Below are 18,950 nucleotides of genomic sequence, written 5' to 3' on the forward strand. Positions count from 1 at the left end.
CACTGTGCTTCCAATGGCCGTGAACTGTGTCGTACTTGAACATGTACGTCTGCACATCATGCGAACAGCAGAATTCAACTTAATTAAACAAACCAACCGACTGAAAAAATCAATGGCCCTTTTCTTTCCATATCAAAGGAAGACACTACCATATGACACGGGATTTGTACCGGTAATTAGCCAGTTGACGCCGTCTTGCTGGTGCAACGCGTGCTCTTGGGAGTCATTGGTGCATGTCCTAGTCGCCGAGGAGCGATGATGGATAGACGTTGTTTGTTAGGTCGAACGTGGACCATGCCGCTGGCCCCGGACACCGCTCTTGCATGCCATATGCTTCGACAAACACTATTGTCGGACATCACCCCGCCATCGTACCGCAAGACCTGCCACACACCGCGAATCCAACTGCAAGACGTCACCGCTGCCATCATCACATGCCCTTGCAGCAGGGCTCCAACAATCGTGTCTTGCACCGCAGATCTGTATGCCGCCTCCGCCGCCGCCGCTACTCATGTCCCTTAGGTGACATGGCGACGAGGTTTGGAGTGGAGAATTTCTTGATGGGACTGGATCAGAGAAGGGGAGAGCCGAACGAGGAGGGGATAGAGGAGAAACACGGGATTGGGAGCGACGGGTGCGGGAGATAACGATGCATCGTGCACTGGGACGTGTGTTCATGGGTCTATTATCCTTTTCCTTTTTTCAGACGGGGATGCAAAAAGGTGGGGGAGGAGAAACCGTACGTGGGATAGGTAGCGGGGCTTTTTATTGAACCGGTTGATTTCTTTACTTAATCGCCTGGTTTATGGAGGGTTGGAAAAAATCGGTGGAAAGGCTAGCGGTAGGAGGGGTCGCACGAGGTCGAACCATCACGATGACGGCAGATCCCCCTTTAATAGTAGAGATAATGAGATGTGATCATCCTCACAAATATATTGATCAATGGACCTTACTATGTAGCGGCGCCTCATCCATGCGCTCCGGTGCGGCGGCTGCTACTAACCCGTTACACGCGTTTATTAATTGAAAAATGACCCGCTAAATACTCTAGCGCCAGCATAAAAGTAGTACTCGTGAGTGCTATGTGTGACTTTTCGTTGTAAATTATGATGGCAGGAAGTAGTACTCGTGCATGCATGTAGAAGAGAAAAACTGTAAAGTGCATGCATACCAGTGATGGCAGACTCGCAGTAGAGCGCATGCATTCAAGGCACGGCAAAAAGCAAAATAGAAATAACACTATTCGTCTTATGGACCAGCTCTAGTTGACATATTCGTCATGCGGGTTGAAAAAATGATTTATCTCATAGATTAATACTTTGATTGGAGATTCGTCTTCACTGTTAGGTTCGTCTCGAGGAGACTTTCAAAATAAGATCCCATGTTGACATGTTTCATTGAATTTTTTTTCGTCGTTCCTAGTTTCCACATTTATGTGATCATAGTTGTCATCTTACGGGTGTACAGTTGTCACAAAAATTATACATAGTTACCAGACAATAATTTTATACTTTTTAAGTATTGCAGTGTTACGTGAAGCTAAAAAAATGGTTATTAAAGCACTAATAATAAGCAAGTAAATGCATGAAGCAGGACAAGCACAATGAATCACGTTTTTTAATGGGGTATATCGACATTCATAAATCTGATAACCAAGTTAATTTAATGTGAGAACTATGTGACAAATAATGTGACAAGTAAGTGATTATAATCTCGCAAATACCGATGAAAACAAAAGTTATCGAAACATGTCGACATGGGATGTAGTTTTGTAGATCTTGTCGTGATAAAGTTAGTGGTGAAAATGGATCATTAATTGAGATAACGGTTTGAGAGATAAATCTTTTTTAAAATCTTTCTTGGAGATAAATCTTTTGGACAATCAAAAGTGCATGCATACCATCACGTACATAGTGTAGCATCTGTGTCATCAATGCAGTATGGTAGGCGTGTTGAAAAAAAATCAATATAGACGGTTGTGCATGCAGGTCTGACAAGGAAAATATCTTTTCTATCGATTTCGTACCATGTGAAGTGCATGCGTGCGTCTCAACCGTGGGATCGGGTCGCGCGAATCCTAGCGCCCCGCTGCACGGGAAGGATAAGTTGCGCACACTTTAACTTAGATTTTCCCTTGATTAATTATCCACGTACATAGTAGCAAGAAATTTAAAACCAAATGTATCACAAGAAATCATTATTAAGTAAAAGAGGGGGAAACATTATTCTGAATTAACACGTACAGACAAGTGGTGAATCACCCAATCACACCTCCAAATAAATCAAGGTCGCATAGATTGTCGCCCTGATGGCCCGCAAATATTCTGCCATGGCACGATGTCCTACCACACATAGAACTAGACAGGTTAAGAGAAGAGACGACGAGTGCCTTACTAAACCATCAACTCTGGAGTCGAGGTAGACAAGACGATGAAGCACGGTTGGTCCAGCGACGGCAGCCTCGCGTCCGAAGCCACGCAGGCAACCCGTGGCGACGTTGCCGAGGCGCAGGATCCACGGTGAACAGTGATGGGAGCCGGGCCGGTGAGCTGGGGCGCGAAGGGTGTCGACGTGGTAGAGAATCGTAGAAGAGCAAGGGGCAGGGGTGGGTGAGCAGAGGACATCACCGCGGCGGGGGATCACTGATCCGGAGCCTGATCAGTAAGCAGCCGCGCGAAAGAACACCAGAGCTATCTGAGATAGGAGATGGCGGCGGGTGCGTTGTTGTTGCATAGTTCGTGTGAGAGAGGAATTGCGGGGGTGATTTTTTTTGAGAAATAGTTGCGAGGGGTGATTGGACGAGAGATATTTGTACAGGGAAGTACAGAACTACAGATAACGTGGAGATACATATGGGGAGGTTAGCTATTCGTGGGAGGTGGGTGGTTGACCTAAACAACACATATTATAAAATCGTTGGTATGGATGCGTTGGTGTATGGGTTTCTTGTCGTAGTGCAGTGTTGGGGATCGTAGTAATTTCAAAAAAAATCCTACGTCATACAAGAAACTATATATGGAGAAACCAGCAACGAGAGAGGTTATAGAGCATCTTCATACCTTTGAAGATTGCTAAGCGGAAGCGTTACAATGAACGCGGTTGATGGAGTCGTACTCGCAGCGACTCAGATCGCGGTGGATTCCGATCTATGTGTCGAATCACGGTACCTCCGCGTTCAACACACGTACAGCCCGGTGACGTCTCCTTCTTCTTGATACAGAAAGGAGAGAGGAGAAGTTGAGGGAGAGCTCCGGCAGCACGACGGCGTGGTGGCGGTGGAGCTATGTGGTTCTCCGACACGCCTTCGCCAAGCGCTACGGAGGATAGGACGAGGAGGAGTAGGGTTGCACCGTGGGAGATGAATTGTGTGTCCCCAAAAGGCCAAAACCCTCCACTATATATAGGAGGAGGGAGAGGGAGGCTGCCTTGGCCCCTCCTCCAAGGAGGAGGAGCTTCGGCCGAGGGAGGTGGACTACCTGGGTAGGACTCTTCCTCCTTTTCCTTTTAAGCCTTTTGCCTTATCTTCTCTATCCCTATGCGCATAGGCCTTTAGGGAAGGCCTTGGCCAGCCCAATAAGGGCTGGTCCACCTCCTCTAACAGGCCATGCACCTCTTTGGTGGTCAGACCCCTCCCGACGGTCCTCCGACACTCCCAGTACACTACCGATGAGTTCGAAACTTTTCCAGCGACCAAAACAGGACTTCCTATATATCAATCTTTACCTTCGGACCATTCCGGAGCTCCTCGTGACGTACAGGATCTCATCCTGGACTCCGAACAACCTTCGGTAACCACATATCATTCTCTTTACAACTCTAGTGTCATCGAACCTTAAGTGTGTAGACCCTATGGGTTCGGGAGACATGCAGACATGACCGAGACATCTCTCCTGCCAATAACCAACAGCGTGGTCTGGATATGTATGTTGGTTCCCACATGTTCCACGATGATCTCATCGGATGAACCACGATGTCAAGGATTCAATCAATCCCATATGCAATTCCCTTTGTCTATCGGTATGATACTTGCCCGGGATTCGATCGTCGGTATTCCGATACCTTGTTTAATCTCGTTATCGGCAAGTCTCTTTACTCGTTCCGTAACACATCATCCCGTGACTAACTCCTTAGTCACTCTGAGCTTAGTATGATGATATATTACCGAGTGGGCCCAGAGATACCTCTCCGTCACACGGAGTGACAAATCCCGGTCTCGATTCGTACAACCCAACAGACACTTTTGGAGATACCTGTAGTGCACCTTTATAATCTCCCTGTTACGTTGTGACGTTTGATACACCCAAAGCACTCCTACGGTATCCGGAAGTTACACAATCTCACGATCTAAGGAAATGATACTTGACATTAGAAAAGCTTTAGCAGACGAACAACACGATCTACTGCTACGCTTAGGATTGGGTCTTGTCCATCACATCATTCCCCAATGATGTGATCCCGTTATCAATGGCATCCAATGCCCATGATCAAGAAACCATGATCATCTATTGATCAACGAGCTAGCCAACTAGAGGCCCACTAGGGAATCATTGTGATCTATATATTCACACATGTATTACGGTTTCCGGTTAATGCAATTATAGCATGAACAATAGACAATTATCATGAACTCGAAAATATAATAATAACCACTTTATTATTTCCTCTAGGGCATATTTCCAACAGAAGGTTCACTGTTGTCCAACAACATGATTTCCATGATAGGGTTGTCGTACCACTCTGGTGTGGAACGTGTCCTTGTGGACCTTCGAGGTTCAAAAGCAACTTGATCTGAAGTTTCATGATCGTCATCATTAACTTCTTCTCGAGCCGGTGTAGGCACCTCAGAAACATTTTCTTGTGTTGCGCTCCTCTCCGGTTCGAGAGGAGGTACATTACCTCATCAAGTTCTATTTTTCTCCCACTTACTTCTTTTGATAGAAAATCTTTCTCTAGAAAGGATTTGTTCTTGGCAACAAAGATTTTGCCTTCGGATCTAAGATAGAAGGTGTACCTAATAGTTTTCTTAGGGTATCCTATGAAGATGCATTTTTTCGCTTTGGGTTCGAGCTTCTCTGGTTCAAGTTTCTTCACATAAACATCGCAGCCCCAAATTTTCAGAAACGACAGCTTAGGTTTCTTGCCAAACCATAATTCGTACGGTGTCATCTCAACGGATTTAGAGATGCCCTATTTAAAGTGAATGTGGAAGTTTCCAATGCATATCCCCAAAATGATAGCGGTAAATCAGTTAGAGACATCATAGGTTGCACCATATCAAATAGAGTGCGATTACGATGTTCACACACACCATTACGCTGCGGTGTGCCACACGGCGTTAGTTGTGAAACAATTCCATGTTTCCTTAGGTGCGTGCCAAACTCGTGACTCAAATATTCTCCTCCACGATCGTATCGTAGAAACTTTATTTTCTTGTCACGTTGATTCTCCACCTCACTCTGAAATTCCTTCAACATTTCAAAGGTTTCAAACTTGTGCTTCATTAAGTAGACATAGCCATATCTGCTTAAATCATCAGTGAGGGTGAGAACATAACGATAACCACCACGAGCCTCTACGCTCATTGGACCGCATACATCAGTATGTATTTTCTCAAATAAGTTGGTTGCTCGCTCCATTGTTCCAAAGAACGGAGTCTTGGTCATTTTTCCCATGACGCACGGTTCACATGTGTCAAATGATTAAAAATCAAGAGACTCCAAAAGTCCATCTGTATGGAGTTTCTTCATGCGCTTGACATCGATATGACCAAGGCGACAGTACCACAAGTATGTGGGACTATCATTCTCAACCTTACATCTTTTGGTACTCACACTACGAATATGTGTAACATCAGTTCGAGATTCATTAAGAATAAACCATTGACCAGCGGGGCATGACCATAAAACATATCACTCATATTAATTGAACAACCATTGTTATCAGATTTAAATGAGTAGCTGATGACCCACAAGTGTAGGGCATCGCAACAGTGTTCATGGGTAAGATAACCCAATTTATTGATTTGACACAAGGGTAGCCAAAGAATATTTATAAGCTTTAACAGTTTAGTTGTCAATTCAACCGCACCTGAAAGAGACTTGCTTGGCAACGAAGTATTAGTAGCAACGGTGATATGGAAGTGATGGTGGCAACCGAAATAATAGTGGCAAAGCAACGAAAGTAAAACAGCGAAAGTAAAGAAACTCGTAACTAGAAGTATTAGAACACTGTAGGCTACGGAGATGGATGGTTGGTCAATGGATGAGAGATATCATGTATTTAACTTGGGGCAAGGCACAAAGAAAAGTAATGATCATCTAGGCATATATCAAGCATTAGGCATGTATCCCAGGGTAGTCGTGCGTGCTTGCAATAAGAACTTGCACAACATCTTTTGTCCTACCATCCCGCTATCAACGGGGCCAAAAGGAACTTATGGATATTAAGGTGCTCCTATCAAAGAGCACCGGAACAAAGCATTAACAATCAATGGATACATGGAATCCTCAAACTATAGTCTATCCACTTTGGTGTCCCAAGCTGTCACCATTGGGATCGCCGGTTCCGGACTATAATAGGTGCATACTACTCATAGATAGGATCTAGAACACAAATACATTCATGAAAACATAAGGTATTCAGATCTAAAATCATGGCACTCGGGCCTAAAGTGACAAGCATTAAGAGTAACAAGTAGTAGCAAAGATGATAAACACCATAGTAGATGATAGGCAACATGCCCCCAACAATCCGACGAACTATTACATGATCTAACTCATCCAATCTCTCCCATCCCCTTCACCTACAGCATGGAATTACTCACACATGATGGGGTAAGCCATGGGAGGATGATGGAGTGGTGATGGTGATGACGATGGCGACGATTTCCCCTCTTCGGAGGCCAAAGCAGCCTCCAGATTAGCTCTCCCGAAGTAGAACCAAGGGTGGCGACGGCTCCGCATCGAGAACTTGCAAAACGACTTCTGTTCTGGGATTTCTGCGTCACGGGGAAAATAGGAGCCAAAGTAGGGCACCAGAGGGGGTGGACCCCACCCAGGCAGCCTCCCGGCGTGGCTAGGGGAAAGACCGCGCCCACAGGTCGCCTGGAGGCCTTATGTCTCCCCTCTCGTCCATCTTCTGGCCCAAGGTTCCTCCCAGTGCGTGGATTTTCTCTATTTTTTATGGGAATTTTCTCGGACGTCTAAATATCCATTTTCCTGCGCACAAGAAAACCATACAGACACCTCTGCTGAAAACAGCATCAGTCCGGGTTAGTTTCATTCAAATCATGCAAGATGAGGCCAAAACAATAGCAAAAGTGTTTGGAAAAGTCGATATGTTTGAGACGTATCAGTAGCCATCTCGCATCAAGCAAGATACCGATACAATGTTCATGCTCAAAGCTGGTACTGAATAACAATTATTAAGGTTTAAAACTAATCCGGAAGGTAGATGTAGAGGTAGTGTGCCGACGGCGATCACATCGACCTTGGAACCATTCCCGACGCGCATCGTCACCTCGTCCTTTGTCAGCCTACGCTTGTTCCGTAGTTCCTGCTTTGAGTTGCAAATGTGAGCAACATCACCGATATCAAATACCCAGGAGCTACTACGAGCGCTGGTAAGGTACACATCAATAACATGTATATCATATATACCTTTTACGTTGTCGGCCTTCTTATCCGCTATGTACTTGGGGCAGTTCCGCTTCCAATGACCAAATCCCTTGCAATAATAGCACTCAGTCTCAGGCTTGAGTCCATTCTTTTTCTTCTTCCCGGCAACTGATTTACCGGGCGTGGCAACTGCTTTGCCGTCCTTCTTGAAGTTCTTTTTTCCCTTGCCTTTCTTGAAACTAGTGTCTTATTCACAATCAACATTTGATGTTCTTTCTGGATTTCTACCTCCGCTGATTTCAGCATCGAGTACAACTCGGGAAAGGTCTTCTCCATCCCTTGCATGTTGTAGTTCATCACAAAGCTCTTATAGCTAGGTGGAACTGACTGGAGGATTCTTTCAATGACCGCATCATCCGGAAGTTCAACTCCCAGCTGAGTTAGACGGTCGTGCAACCCAGACATTCTGAGTATGTGCTCACTGACAAAACTATTCTCCTCCATCTTGCAGCTAAAGAACTTGTCGGAGACTTCATATCTCTCGACCCGGGCATGAGCTTGAAAAACTAGTTTCAGCTCCTAGAACATCTCATATGCTCCGTGTAGCTCAAAGCACCTTTGGAGCCCCGGTTCCAAACTGTAAAGCATGCCACACTGAACCAGGGAGTAATCGTCACTGCGCGACTGCCAGGCGTTCAAAACGTCCTGGGCTGCGGCGGGAACGGGAGGGTCACCTAGCGTCGCATCAAGGACATATGCCTTCTTGGACGCAATGAGGATGAGTTTTAAGTTACGGACCCAGTCTGCATAGTTGCTTCCATCATCTTTCAGCTTGGTTTTCTCTAGGAACGCGTTGAAATTGAGGCTGACATTTGCGTTGGCCATTGGATCTACACTATTTGTAAAGACAATTTTAGACTAAGTTCATGATAATTAAGTTCATCTAATGAAATTATATAATGAGCTCCCACTCAGATCGACGTCCCTCTAGTCATCCAAGTGAAACATGATCCACGTCGACTAGCCCGTGTCCGATCATCACGTGAGACGGACTAGTCATCGATGGTGAGCATCTCCATGCTGATCATATCACCCATACGACTCATGTTCGACCTTTCGGTCTCCCGTATTCCGAGGCCATGTTTGTAAATGTTGGGCTCGTCGAGTCAACCTAAGTGTTTTGCGTGTGTAAATCTGGCTTACACCCGTTGTATGGGAATGTTGGAACCTATCACACCCGATCATCACGTGGTGCTTCGAGACAACGATCCTTTGCAACGGTGCACACTTAGGGGAATACTTATCCCGAAATTTTATGAGGGATCGTATTATCTTTGCTACCGTCGTTCTAAGCAATAAGATGAAAAACATGATAAACATCACATGCAATCATATAGTGACATGATATGGCCATTATCATCTTGCTCCTTTGATCTCCATCTTCGGGGCATGATCATCATTCTCACCGGAATGCCACCATGATCTCCATCATCATGATCTCCATCATAAGTGTACGTGTAATGTCGGTCCGGGCCGCTTCATCCCATAATACCACCGAAAAAAAGATAAGACTAGAAATGGCAAGAAATTGACAAAATCATCGCCCACAACGTCTGTGTTCAACTTGTGCATCAAATCTACGCATAGAACCTGGCTCGGATGCCACTTTTGGGGAACATAGTAATTTCAAAAAAATTCCTACGCCATGCAAGGATCTATCTAGTAGAAGCCAGCAACGAGCAAAGTGGTAGATCGCTAAGCGGAAGCATTGCTACAACGCGGTTGATGGAATTGTACTCGCAGCAAATCATATCGCGGTGGATTCTGATCTAAGCACCGAACACCGGTGCCTCCGCATTCAACACACGTGCAGCCTGGTGACGTCTCCTACGCCTTGATCCAACAAGGAGGGAGGAGAGGTTGAGGGAGAGCTCCGGCAGCACGACGGCGTGGTGACGGTGGAGCTGCGTGGTATTCTGACATGGCTTCGCCAAGCTCTACGGAGGACGAGGAGGACGAGGAGTAGGGCTGCGTCGTGGAGAGAGGAAATTGTTATTTTTAGCAGCCCCAAAAACCTCTCTATATATAGGAGGGAGGGAGGAGGGTGCGCCACCCCTAGGGTTTCCACCCTAGGTGGGGCGGCAACCCTAGATGGGGAGAGGGGTGGCGCCCTAGGGTGGGCTTGGAGCCCAAGGCTGCCCCTCCACACCTAGGTTTGGCCCCTTGTGCGCCTTGGGACTTAGGTGGGAGGCGCACCAGCCCACCCAGGGGCTAGTTCCCATCCACCTTTCCCCCATGTAGCACTTTGGGGCTGGTGGCCCTTCCCGATGGACCCCCGAAACCCTTCCGGTGGTCCCAGTACATTACGGGTGATGCCTGAAACACTTCTGGCGATCGAATCCTCACTTTCTATATATGAATCTTTACCTCCGGACCATTCCGGAGCTCCTCGTGACGTCTGGGATCTCATCCGGGACTCCGAACAACCTTCGGTAACCACGTATACTATTCCCATAATAACCCTAGCGTCATCAAACCTTAAGTGTGTAGACCCTACGGGTTCGGGAACCATGCACACATGACCGAGACACCTCTCCGGTCAATAACCAACAACAGGATCTGGATACCTGATACATCTCTGTCGTATCTACTTTTCCGAACTCTTTTTCCCTTGTTTTGGACTCTAATTTGCATGATTTGAATGGAACTAACCCGGACTGACGCTGTTTTCAGCAGAATTGACGTGGTGTTGTTTTTGTGCAGAAATAAAAGTTCTCGGAATGTCCTCAAAATTTACGGAGAATTTTTCTGGAATAAAAGAAAAATACCTGCGCAAAGATCCACCGGAGGGGGCGTGCGAGTGGGCCACAAGCCCCTGGGCCGCGGCCACCCACCTAGGTCGCCTCGTGAGGGCTTGTGGGGCCCACGTGGCACCACCGCCCCCAAACTCAGCTCTATATCTTCCGTCTCGCCAGAAAAAATCAAAGAGAAGGTTTCATCGCGATTTACGATACGGTGGCGCCGCCACCTCCTGTTCTTCATCTGGAGGGCAGATCTGGAGTCTATTTCGGGCTCCGGAGAGGGGAGATCATCGCCATCGTCATCATCAACCTTCCTCCATTGACAATTCCATGATGCTCTTTATCGTTCGTGAGTAATCTCATCGTAGGCTTGCTGGACTGTGATGAGTTGGATGAGATCTATCATGTACTCGAGTTAGTTTTGACGGGGATTGATCCCTAGTATCCACTATGTTCTAGATTGATGTTGCTACTACTTGTTTATGCTTAATGCTTGTCACTAGGGCCCGAGTGCCATGATTTCAGATGTGAACCTATTATGTTGTCGCCAATATATGTGTGTTTTAGATCCTATCTTGCAAGTTGTAGTGACCTACTATGTGTTATGACCCGGCAACCCCGGAGTGACAATAGTCGGAACCACTCCCGGAGATGACCATAGTATGAGGAGTTCATGTATTCACCGCGTGTTAATGCGTTGGTCCGGTTCTTTATTAAAAGGAGAACCTTAATATACCATAGTTTCCATTAGGACCACGCTGCCACGGGAGGGATGAACAATAGATGTCATGCAAGTTCTTTTCCCTAAGCACATATGACTACATACGGAATACATGCCTACATTAGATTGACGAACGGGAGCTAGTTACTTATCTCTCCGTGTTATAGCTGTCACATGATGAATCACATCCGTCATACTCATCCATCACCGATCCACTGCCTACGAGTCTTTTACTACTGGTCCTTGCTACGTTACTTTGTCCAGGCTTGTCCCTTGCTACAAAAGGGATTGGGCCACTTTGCTACTACTGTTACTACTGTTGTTACTCTGCTGCTACTGTTGTTCCTTGCTACTTCGCTGTTACTTGTTGCAAGATCCTTTTCCGACACCATTTTCGGGGAAGAATAGTTCTCCGCCCACGTGCAACTTACTGGCGCCATTGATACAACAGTTAGGAATAGTCTGCCGTCAACAGATCGTTTCTGACACCGTTGCTATCATACTACTTTGCTACTGATACTTTGCTTGCAGACACTAATCTTTCAGGTGTGGTTGAATCTGATAAACTCAGTTGCTAATACTTGAGAATATTCTTTAGCTTCCCCTTGTGAGGAAATCAATAAATTTGGGTCGAATACTCTACCCTCAAAAACTGTTGCGATCCCCTACACTTGTGGGTTATCAAGACCTTTTGTGGCGCCGTTGCCGGGGAAGCACAGCTATATTCTCTGAGTCACTTGGGATTTACGTCTGCTGATCACTATGAGGAATCTGAAAGATCCAAGAACTAAAATCTTGCCTTCCACTACAAGGAGAGGTAAGGAACTGCCATCTAGCTCTGCACTTGATTCACCTTCAGTTATGAGTAAGTTTGCGACATCACCTCCTGCTAGAAATCTTGATATGTCGCATGTGCTTGATGATGCTACTTCTGCTGCCCATGATGCTTATGATGATGCTATGCTTGATACTATGCCTGATGATGCCATGCTTGATACTGCTTTGCCACTAGGTGCCCTTGATGCACAAATTGCTAGAGCTGCTGCTAGATGTGATGATACTTCTGAAACTGATGATACTATTGAAGTAGAACCTGCTATTTTTCCTGCTAGAACTAGCTCTCTGATACGTCCCATCGTATCTACTTTTCCAACCTCTTTTGCCCTTGCTTTGGACTCTAATTTGCATGATTTGAATCGAACTAACCCGGACTGATGCTGTTTTCAGTAGAATTGCCATGGTGTTGTTTTTGTGCAGAAATGAAAGTTCTCGGAACGTCCTGAAAATTTACGGAGAATATTTCTGGAAAATATGAAAAATACCTGCGCAAAGATCCACCGGAGGGGACGGTCCAGTGGGCCACAAGCCATGTAGCCGCCGCCCCCCTGGTGGCGGCTACCAAGCTTGTGGGGCCCACGTGGCTCTGCTGCCCCCCAATTCCAGCGCTATTTATTCCCTTTAGTCCCAGAAAAAATCAAGAAAGAAGATTTCATCGCGTTTGCGATACGGAGGCGCCGCCACGTCCTGTTCTTCATTTGGAGGGCAGATCTGGAGTCCGTTCTGGGCTCCGGAGAGGGGAAATCGTCGCCATCGTCATCATCAACCTTCTTCCCTCTCCAATTCCATGAAGCTCCTCATCGTTCGTGAGTAATCTATTCGTAGGCTCGCTGGGCGGTGATGAGTAGGATGAGATCTATCATGTAATCGAGTTAGTTTTGACGGGGATTGATCCCTAGTATCCACTATGTTCTGAGATTGATGTTGCTACTACTTTGCCATGCTTAATGCTTGTCACTAGGGCCCGAGTGCCATGATTTCAGATCTGAAATTATTATGTTGTCACCAATATATGTGCGTTTTAGATCCGATCTTGCAAGTTGTAGTTACCTACTATGTGTTATGATCCGGCAACCCCGGAGTGACAATAACCGGAACCACTACCGGTGATGACCATAGTTTGAGGAGTTCATGTGTTCACCAAGTGCTAATGCGTTGTTCCGGTTCTTTATTAAAAGGAGAACCTTAATATCCCGTAGTATCCTTTTGGACCCCGCTGCCACGGGAGGGATGGACAATAGATGTCATGCAAGTTCTTTTCCCTAAGCACGTATGATGACACATGGAATGCATGCCTACATCACATTGACGAACGGGAGCTAGCCATATATCTCTCCGTGTTATAACTGTTGCATGATGAATATCATCCAACAAATCACCGACCCATTGCCTATGACTTTGTCCCACTGCTGCTGTTACTTCTTTTGCTCTGCTGTTGTTACTACTATTACTTGCTACTGTTGTTACTCGCTATTGTTGCTACTTGCTACTGCTGTCACTACTGTTGTTCCTTGCCACTGTTGTTACTCGTTACACTGTGGCTACCTGCTACAATACTTTTCTGGCGCCATTGATACGACAGTTAGGAATAGTCTGCCTTGTCACCAGATCATTTCTGGCACCGTTGCTATCATACTAGTTTGCTGTTGATACTTTGCTTGCAGACACTAATCTTTCAGGTGTGGTTGAATCTGACACATTCAGCTGCTAATACTTGAGAATATTCTTTCACTTCCCGTCGCGCGAACCAACAAATTTGGGTTGAATACTCTACCCTCGAAAACTGCCGCGATCCCACGCACTGGTGGGCCATTGCAAGACAATTGCTAATTGTTGAGCAACTAGGACGAGCTCTTTTTTGGCTCCGTTGCTGTGGAGGCATCAAGTCAGGAATAGTTGCACGTCAGCAGCATTTTTCTGGCGACGTTGTCGGGGAAGGTATTGCTATATTCTCTGAGTCACTTGGGATTTATATCTGCTGATCACTATGAAGAATCTGAAAGATCCAAAAACCAAAGTTTTGCCCTCAACTACGAGGGGAGGTAAGGAACTACCATCTAGCTCTGCACTTTATTCACCTTCAGTTATGAGTAAGTTTGCGACACCACCTCCTGCTAGAAATCTTGATATGTCGCATGTGCTTGATGATGCTTATGATGCTACTATGCCTGATACTGCTAGAGATGCTATGCGTGATACTGCTAGAGATGCTATGCCTGATACTGCTAGAGATGATATGCCTGATACTGCTATGCCTGATACTGCCTTGCCTGATGATGATATGCTTGATACTGCTAGAGATACTACTTTGCTTGATATGCCACTTGGGTTATTCCTTGATGCTCATATTGCTAGAGTTACTGCCAATGCTCGTGATGCTTCTGAAACTGTCGATACTATTGGGATAGAACCTGCTTTTGCTCCTGCTAGATCTAGCTCTCCTAGATATGAATTGCCTGATATACCTGAGGGTTACATTATGGAGGGAGAGATAGCTGAGGATTTTCTTGCATGTGAGGGTGCCTATGACGCTGAGAAATTACTTCTCAAGTGGAAGGAAAAATCTCTGAAAGCTAGGATGAAATACGACCCGAAGTTTGCCACTTCACCTATCTTTATCACCGATAAGGATTATGAATTCTCTGTCGACCCTGAGATAATCTCTCTAGTCAAATCTAATCATTTCCATGGTTATGAGTCTGAGACGGTCGTAGCCCATCTTACCAAACTACACGATATAGCCACCCTTTTCACTAGTGAGGAGAAGATCCACTACTACTATACCCTTAAGCTGTTTCCTTTCTCTCTAAAGGATGACGCTAAAGCCTGGTTCACTTTTCTTGCTCCTGAATGTGTGAGTAGTCCCCAGGATATGGTCTATTACTTCTATGAGAAATATTTCCCTGCCCATAAGAAGCAAGCTGCCTTGCAGGAAATATACAACTTTGCTCAACTCAAAGAAGAGAGTCTCCCACAAGCTTGGGGGAGGCTCATCCAGCTACAGAATGCTTTGCCTGATCACCCTCTTAAGAACAACGGGATACTTGATATCTTCTATAGCGGACTTACCTATGCTTCTAGAGACCACCTAGATAGTTGTGTCGGTTGTGTTTTTAGGGAACAAACTATAGAACAAGCTGAGATTCTACTGAATAACATCTTGATCAACGACAATGCTTGGACTATTACCGAACCACCTCCTAAGCCAACTCCTAAGAAAAGAGGCATTCGATTCCTCAGTCCCGAAGATATGCAAGAAGCCAAGAAATCTATGCAAGAGAACGGCATTAGATCTGAAGATGTCAAAAATCTACCACCTATCGAAGAGATCCATGGTCTCGATAACCCGATACAAGTAGTAGAAGTGAATTATGTGCATAGGTTTGATGAGAGTGATATTCCTTTTGACAAACCTGCTAGCCTATGCTTTGATGAATTTGACAACTTTGTTGCCAAACAACAGAGTTTCAATGATTATGTTAGCAGACATTTGGAACAAAGTACTCGTATGCTTAGTCATTTAAGTGCTTGTGTAGACAGAAATGCCAATGATCTGAAGCTTCTGAGTAAGCCTCTATGATTACTACTCGGGTAGAACAAGTACTTAAAGCTCAGAATGACTTGCTCAATGAATTAAATGACAACTCTGTCAGAGTCATTACTAGAGGAGGCAAAATGACTCAGGAACCTTTGTATCCTAAAGGCCATCCTAAGAGAATTGATCAAGATTCTCAAGGAATTAATGCTGATACACCCAGTCATCCTAAGAAGAAGGATGATAGAAACCTACATGTCAGTTCACCAAATACTGTCACACCTGAAGAACCAAATGATATTTCTGTGTCTGATGCAGAAACACAATCTGCTACGGTTAATCCTGATAACCCACAACCTAAGAGATACGATAAGAATGACTTCGCTGCTAGGAAGCATGGTAAAGAAAGGGAGCCATGGGTTCAGAGACCCATGCCCTTTCCTCCTAAGCCATCCAAGAAAAAGGATGGAGGATTTTGAGCGCTTCGTTGAGATGATAAGACCCGTCTTTCTGCAGATGCGGTTAATTGATATGCTCAAAATGTCTCCATATGCCAAGTACATGAAAGATATCGTGACTAATAAACGGAAGATACCAGATCTTGAGATCCCCACCATGCTTGCCAATTACACTTTCAAAGGTGGAACTCCTAAAAAACTTGGTGATCCCGGAGTGCCCACTATACCTTGCTCCATTAAAGGAAACTACGTAAGAACTGCCTTATGTGACCTTGGAGCCGGTGTTAGTGTTATGCCGCTCTCTCTTTATCGTAGACTTGAACTGGATAAGTTGACACCCACTGAAATTTCTCTACAAATGGCCGACAAATCAACTGCTTTCCCTATCGGCATTTGTGAGGATGTGCCTGTTGTGGTTGCTAACACCACCATCTTAACAGACTTTGTTATCTTGGATATTCCCGAGGACGATGCCATGGTAGTCATCCTCGGAAGACCCTTTTTAAACACTGCAGGGGCTGTTATAGATTGCAACAAAGGCAATGTCACTTTCCATGTCAACGGTAATGAGCATACAGTGCACTTTCCGAAGAAACGATATCAAGTACATTGCATCAATGCTATCGAAAAAACTTCATCGATTCTTATTGGGAGCTTTGAATTCCCTATTCCTCGTGTCAGGATGAAGTATGATTTGCTTGTGGGAGATACATATCCCCATTGAGGTGACTTAGTGGCTATTCGACAATTCTCTGTTTCCTCTTGTGATTCGAAAAGGTTTTGTCATGAGGATTTGATCAACCCCATTGACGGATTTCTTTCGATGACCATGAAATGGATGAATCAAAGAGTCACATACCTCTGTTTTAAGCTTTCACTTTCTGTTGCTTAGAAGAAAAATGATAGATTTAGTTTAGTTTTTCCTGCTTTCTGTTTTATCGTCCTAGAGAAAAATACCCCAAAAATAAAAGTTCTCTGATGGTCCTGAAAATCTAGTATGATTTTTTTCTGGATTTTTTGAAAAATACTAGGACTGAGAGCTGGCCTGGGGGCCACACCAGTGGGCCACAAGCCCTGTAGCCGCGGCCTCCCCCCTGGCGGCGGCAAGCAAGCTTGTGGGGCCCACAGGGACCCCCTCCACTCATTCCAGCTCCCATCCTCTTCTTCTACCTCCAGAAAAAATCGTTTCGCAGCTCAAACCCGTGTCCTTGCTCAAAGCACCATTCTCCAAACCGTTTTGGGGAAATTACTCCTTGGTAAGTGACTCCTCCATTGGTCCAATTAGTTTTTGCTCTAGTGCTTTGTCTTTCGCGTATTCTTGCTACCTTGGTAACCCTGTTCTTGAGCTTGAAATGTTGATTTTAGCTGGTCCCAAGTAGTTTTAGCGCGTGATACGGTCTCTAGGCACTAGTAGGAGTAGTTGCTACGAGTTGGGTTAATCCTTACTCACTTTTCTTTCAAAGTCTCTACAAATTTCAGAATGTTTCAGAGCTAGAAAAAGGAAAATATGAGGAGGTTCTTGAGAGGCTCTTCAAGCCGTAACCCCAAGGAGGATGAGAAGAACCATCCTAAGTGCGTGGTTCCTCGAGTCACAGAAGTTCGAGCATGCGGGTGGCCAAGTGATGCATTTTTGCGCGCCACTGGGCTTTATGAAGACTTTTATTACTTAGTGGAGAACGCAGGTCTTACCGCATTCGTTGAAGATAAGTGCTCACAATACCTCCTCCTCACCAATATTTTCGTTCAAAGCTTCAAGTTTTATCCGAGGAAGAATCCTCCCATGGTTGAGTTCATGTTATACGACATCCCCCAGTGCATGACACTACAGGATTTTTTCAATGTATGCAAATTACCTTATGTTGGGGATATTCATGACCCTTGTCCACGGGACTTGGAGGATTTCATAGGTACTATTGCTATTGGAGAGGAGAGAGGAGTGTCTTGCGCCAGAATTGCTAGCATACATTTTCCTGTGCTTCGGTACTTCTCATTATTTGTGGGAAAATGTTTGATTGGCCGTGGGGAGGCTGGATCACTTAGTTCTCCAGACCTTGCGGTTTTGCGCGAAGGCCTTTATAATGATAAGACTTATAGCCTAGGTGCTATAGTAGCTCAACGGTTGAACAAAAACCGTTCCAAGGGTGTCGTCTATGGAGGTATCTACGCTACCCGTCTTGCCAGACACTTTCAGATACCTGTAAGACTGGGGGAGGAAGGAGAGATGCTTCTTCCTGAGAAATATCTGGATTATGACAGCATGGTTCGCCATGATTTTCTGGATAGAGATGCTAGTAGACGGATGATTTATAACCTGGTATTTAGTCAGGGTACTCGAGAGACTATTACTTTGCCTGCTCCTTCTTTGTTCGATCTTCATGCAGGCAGGTACACTATTATGCCCTCGGACATCTACGCATATTGGGGATTGGCCCAACCACAGGTGCCCATGCCCAAGCCGCCAGTCGAGTACCAGACGCCAATCTATCAGTGGGAGCCAGAGGAGCTCACACAGCAGTGGCATCCACAGTCCGCTCCGGAGTATCCCGGAGTTGGTTATTTCCCGCCTTGGGAGTAGACCAAGCTAGGCCAAAAGCCTAAGCGTGGGGGAGTACGTGTTTGCACCAACTTTACATTCATGCTTATGCTTTCACTTTGTTAGTCGGTGTTTACACTTTGCCACTGTATTATCCATGCTAGTTTATTTTCGTTTTCTTGTTTTGTGTCCTTTTGAGAAAACCCAAAAAGATTTTCCTCTCTTCTTTTGCTTGTTGAGAGTTTTCCCATGTAAATAGTTTTCTTTTTCTTTGGGTCAAGGTAGAAGATATTGGTTACAATGTTTAGTGGCTCTTGCATGCATACCTGTTTAGCTTTCAAAGAGCCATATTACTTTGTCTTCTCCTTTGTGTTTGCCTGCAGATTCAGCTTAGTCCAATGCACGAGCACTCATATTATTGTTGACATCGTTCGATCGTGCAAGTGAAA

The sequence above is a fragment of the Hordeum vulgare genome, chromosome 4H, assembly GCF_904849725.1.
Source record: "Hordeum vulgare subsp. vulgare chromosome 4H, MorexV3_pseudomolecules_assembly, whole genome shotgun sequence".
NCBI lineage: Eukaryota > Viridiplantae > Streptophyta > Magnoliopsida > Poales > Poaceae > Hordeum > Hordeum vulgare.